Below are 6,000 nucleotides of genomic sequence, written 5' to 3' on the forward strand. Positions count from 1 at the left end.
CACCTGATCAGCAATGATGTTCAGATATCCTGTGGCATTCACACGTTGGCCCAATGTGTGCCATGAAAACACACCCCACACCATCACACCACCACCACCAGCCTGCAATGTTGACACGTGGCATGATGGATGCATGTACTCGTGGTTTTCTCCATACCTTAATCCTCCCATCAGCGTGAAACAGCAAGAACTGGGATTCATCAGACCAGACAATGTTTTTCCAATTCTCCAGTGTCCAGAGTTTTCGTTCCTTAGCCCACTGCAACCGCAGTTTCTTGTTTTTTGCCTAAAAAAGTGAAACTCTGTAACGTCGTTGGCTGCCACATCCCCTTCGTGTCAAGGTACGATGAGTTAGGAATTATTTTATGGTTCTTTGGGCACAAATGTTGTACTGGACTCAGTTCACTAACTGTAGCCTGTCTGCTGCACAATTCGTGTCAGACTCCTTTATCCTCTTTCATCAATGACCCGTTTTCGACCACTGGCCTTCCATTGGCTTGATGTTCTTTGGGTGTTGCACCGTTCTTGATACACAAAGGAAACTGTTGGGCTTGAAAAACCCAGCAGCGTTGCAGTTCTTGACACACTCAAACYAGTGAGCCTGTCAACTACTAGCATACCCTGTTTGAAAGCACTTAAATATTTGGTCTTGCTCACATACACAAGCCATGTCTCAATTGTCTCAAGGCTTAAACATTCTTATTGAACCTGTCTCCTCCSCTTTATCTACACTGATTGAAGTGGATTTAACAAGTGACATCAATAAGGGATCATAGCATTTCATATGTACCTTCGATAACATCTGCAAATCTGTGTATGTGACCCAAAAAATGTTGATTTGATTTATAAAACATTAATGTCCACTAGGACATTTYATTTACTTAAACATAATATTTTGTGGCTTTATCTCACAAAAAAAGGTCATCTATAATGCTTTATATACCCTGATCTCCTTTATAAAGGGTACCGGTGTGTGCTGTGGACTTGGGTAAACGGGCCCGTCATATACCTGTATTATCTCCAATTTCAAAACAGTCTTTACCTGTCATCAGTCAGTACCCCTTTAACTACAATGACATATCCATTAGTCTATCCTACGGTTCCACCCCGCTGCCCCTTACACTTCCTTGTAATTGACCTCATATTTTACAGCCCAGGCGGTCATGATGGGACTTCTCCAGTGGTATCTCATGAGTCTTATTTCAGCTGTATGATGCGCCTGGCCTCGGAAGAATCCGTGTTAATTACTTTCTTTAAAAACCACAGCCAATCCATTCATTTCATTTAAACACACAGCCAATCCATTCATTTCATTTAAACACACAGCCAATCAAGACTGAGCTAGTGGTAATGTTACACGTTTCTCTGTGATTTGACACGCTCTTTCATTAGACCCACGGCCTATCAGGGCTGTGCTAGTATCGGTGTAACAGGCCATCTCTGTGTACAGTGGATCTCTCCCATCGCTGTGTCTTTCTTGGCAATCTGTCCACAGGGTCACTTTTTGGAGAGTGTTCTTTTGGCTTGAGGGCCATATTTAGACGATAAAAATGACTGCAATTTCAGCAAACGCACATTTGAGACAAAACACCTAATTCAGCAGCTCAAGGTCCTTTGCCGAAAATGTATATCTTGATCTTGTGAGGCTTATGAAGAAGAGAATCTCCGCTGGGGTTTTCTGACAGSTCTAGAGGCAAAGGCTTCTAGTCTCCTCTTCATTTCCCCTGCGTTCACCTGCTCCTGACCTTGCTGCTGTCACCTGATTRGTTGTCTTGTATATGCACCACCAACCTTGGGGGCGAAAAGGGATGTTGTGATGTCAGAGATAGTTGCTATAAACGGAACGATGTCAAAAATGCTTTTTCCGTATGTTCGATGTGTTTGATGCCATTCCATTTATTCCATTCTAGCCATTACAAATGAGCCCGTTCTCCTATAGCTCCTCCCACCAGCCTCCTCTGGTATCAACCTAAATGAGGAGTTATGGCTGTTTGGTGGTGGCCTATCTTAAATCAACATAAAATGTTAATTMTTCTGAAGACTAATGTCACATGGTCGGATAATAAAARWWWWTWTTTACAAAACGAGATCATTGGTATCTGATTCCTCAAGCCTCATTGGATTCCATATCAAAAGAGGAGGAGACGGGTTTAACTGAGAACGCTTATTGTTGTTTAGCTAATTAAGGAAAAACTGTGAAACAACAGAATCAGCGACCATGGCAACTCTCTATTAGACACTTAGCCTTTTCAAACCCCACTTCATTAAAGCCACTTCAAGATGAAATCTCCTGACATGTTTTGAATCTAATCATATTCATACTATAATACCAAATAAAATACTGTCAAAACACATTGAATTAAATTTAATTGAATTTACTAGTGATAATTAATATTTCATAGCTTTTGATCTGGAATTGACAAATAATTCTACAAGAAACAACAGTCAGTATTGTAACACACACGGTTCCATAAGGTTATCAGACAGATATTATACAGTAGGTCTATGAAAGGGGCTTTCAAAAGGTCACAACAAAGCAGACAGAGAAGAAGACAATTGAGAAATATATTCATTCTGTGGAGTAAAATTATTAATGACGTGTAGAGATCCTGATTGTCACTTTGGCACGCTATTAATGATTATTGATCGGCTGGAATGGAACTGTCAAAACGGTCCATTGTCTTTTCGCAATTACTGCACTCCTACGATATTGAAAGTGGATAAAACAAATGTTGGACAGGCCCTCAGGAAGCTTGGCTTTCGCTGACAATGGAAGTTAATCTCCCCCCCCCCCCCATGCTCTCTCACAGACCCAGGTGTCCCTTGTCCCTTGTCCCTTGTAATGATGACCACAGGGACTCGGTTAATGTTGGTGATCATGAGCAACCTCGGTTAGTTGTCACTCAAAATGGTGATGTTATGATATTAGACCTTCATGTTCCATAGTATTGTGCAAGTCTACTTTCTGTGGCTTGCTGACCATTTATTTTTCAGRGATGCAAATATTCTTCAAAGGTCATTTGTCAATCAAGTCAGTCATGTGAAAAACGTCAAATAACAAAAAAGAAAACCACCGGGGCAGAAATAGATTTAAGTGTTTAGTGTATAGGGTAAAKGGTTTGTGGGTAAAGGAACTCAACTCTAGATTTACAGCTCTGTATACCTCTTGTCTCAGACAACAGTAAATCTTAACTCAGAGCGCGTTCCTACGGGGACTTTTAACTTTCACCTTCCAGTTGAGATGTACAGTTAGAATCACTGAGCGAGTGCTAGAGAGGGGGAGAGAACGACGTGTGTGTGTGTGTGTTTGTGCGTGACAGATAATCCATTTCAAAAATACACTCCCACGTTTGTTTTTTTGTTGTTGAGAAAAGTCACACCCCTTTATCTGTTCTTCCTTTAGGCCTCTGGTGGAAATGACAGTAGGGATGTTTCCATTAACTTGTCCAGTGATTCGCATAGAAATTACATACGACAATAGCCTGCCACACTGCGTTTCCATTCAACCTTGTGTCAAGAAAAACAGCTGGATGTAATGACTTCACGCCTTTACCCTATTAGAAATTGTGCATTCATAAATTGGAATATACTCATATTTGCCATATTCTAATAATTCCTATCTATTGACATAGTCAGTGTTATGGTGTACCAGGCCTAAATRACCTGAAACAATGTTATGATGAAACTTCAAATTGCAATGTAAAGCAATTCAGTCATTCTTGAAAGTCAAGGTAAAATCCTTGTCCTGAAAAGAAACATAGTTTTTATTGTTCAATAAATGAATTTGGCAAGCAGTAGTCATTCAGAATGACATGTGGAGCGGAGCTTTGTAGCCTCGTTGATAACATCACCGGCCCTGCATCATTTATTTGAAAGACACAGTTTCMGTCATCATTTGTGGTAATAAAGAAAGTTTGACAAAATAACAATGCACCTCTATCGCACAGATAAACATGTATTTGATCTTTAGACAATTTCTCCTACATCTGCCATTTCCATTACACACGTCGCAATGTTTTGGAAACCGACCAACTGACACAGATGGGTTTTGATTGGGTAGTATCAGCTACCCAAGGAGCTGAAGATCTCTAAGTGAATCTCCCAGGGGTCTTGGTGGGTTATCTAACATCAGTCCACTTTCATCAGTCTCTCTCTCTGTGTCTCCTGTCTCTGTCTGTTCTCGTTCCCTCTCTCCTCTCTCTCGTCTCTCTCTCTCTCTCTCTCGTCCTCTCTCTTCCTATTCAATTCAAGGGCTTATTGGCATGGAAACAATGTTAATGATCCAATCAAGTGAAATAGATAATAAACAAAATTGAAAGAACACAAATTTACTGAGTAAACATTACACTCACAAGTTCACAAAGAATATAGACATTACAAATGTCATAGATTATGTATATATACAGTGTGTTAAGCGATGTGCAAATAAGATAAAGTACAAAAGGGAAAATAAATAAACATAAATGAGGTTGTATTTACAATGGGGGTTTGTGCTTCACTGGTGCTTTTCTTGTGCAAAGGTCACAAATCTTGCTGCGGTGATGGCACACTATGGTATTTACCCAGTAGATATGGGAGTTTATCAAAAGGGTTGTTTTTGAATCTTTGGAACTGTGTAATTGAGGGAAATATGTCTTAAATGGTATACATGTTGGCTTGGAGTGGAAGTGAGCTCAGTTTCCACTTCTTTGGCAGTGGTGCACATAGCCTATTTCTTGAGAGCCTGGTCTTCCTATGGCTGGCTTCTCAATACAAGGCTAGTCACTCAATGTCAAAGCTTTCCTTAAGTGGGTCAGTCACAGTGGTCAGGTATTGCCACTGTACACCTGTTAAGGGCCAAATGTTGTTAATTCTTCCAATGTTGTAAGTAAATTACTATTTGTTTCAAATAATTGGTTGTCTAATTTTGTGCTGCCGGTGTGTGGGTCTGTTTGTTTGTGAACAGAGACAGGACCACTTGCTTAGGACTCTTCTCCAGTTCATCTCTTGTAGGTGATGGCTTTGTTATTGAAGGTTTGGAACATCATTCCTTAGTTGGTTGTAGAATTAATGGTCTTTTATGGATTTAGATAATAGCGGGTATGCGCTAATTCCTGCTCGCTGCATTTACTGGTGTTTTATGTTGTACACTGAGTTTTTGCAGAATTCTGCGTGCAAAGTCTCCCAAAAATGTTKGGTCMCATTTTGTGAGCGGACCCCAGACCTCACAACCATAAAGGGCAATGGGTTCTACAGTATAACTGATTCAAGTATTTTTWGCCAGATCCTAATTGGTGTCAGTGGTTCTTCCTTTAAAAGTTGCGGCGTACTCCAACACAGTTTGCGGGGTGCCGCATAATTCTATGGCATGTTATTTAAGAGTCAGCCATTGTTGCCAGAATGACRCAATTTACCACAATCTGCCACCATCTACCACAAATGGTYGCAGCATAAGCTCAAAACTTTTAAAGGAAGAACCACTGTATGTYGAATTATATGTTCCTTTTGATGGCATAGAAGGCCCTTCTTGCCTTGTCTCTCAGCTTGTTCACAGCTTTGTGGAAGTTACTTGTGGCGCTGATKTTTAGGTCGAGGTACGTATATATATTTTTTTGCTCTAGGGCAACGGTGTCTGGATGGAATWTGTATTTGTGGTCCWGGCGACTGGAACTTTTTTGGAACACCATTATTTTTGTCTAACTGAGATTTACTGTCAGGGCCCAGGTCTGGCTGAATCTGTGCAGAATATCTAGGTGCTGCTGTAGGCCCTCCTTGGTTGGTGACAGAAGCACCAGATCATCAGCAAACAGTAGACATTTGACTTCAGATTCTAGTAGGGTGAGGCCGGGTGCTGCAGAYTGTTCTAGTGCCCTCGCCAATTCATTGATATATATGTTGAAGAGGGTGGGGCTTAAGCTGCATCCCTGTCTCAACCCACAGCCCTGTGGAAAAAAATGTGTGTGTTTTTTGCCAATTTTAACTGCATACTTGTTGTTTGTGCACATGGATTTTATAATGTCA

The sequence above is a fragment of the Salvelinus sp. IW2-2015 genome, linkage group LG3 (genome assembly GCF_002910315.2).
Source record: "Salvelinus sp. IW2-2015 linkage group LG3, ASM291031v2, whole genome shotgun sequence".
Classification (NCBI taxonomy): domain Eukaryota; kingdom Metazoa; phylum Chordata; class Actinopteri; order Salmoniformes; family Salmonidae; genus Salvelinus; species Salvelinus sp. IW2-2015.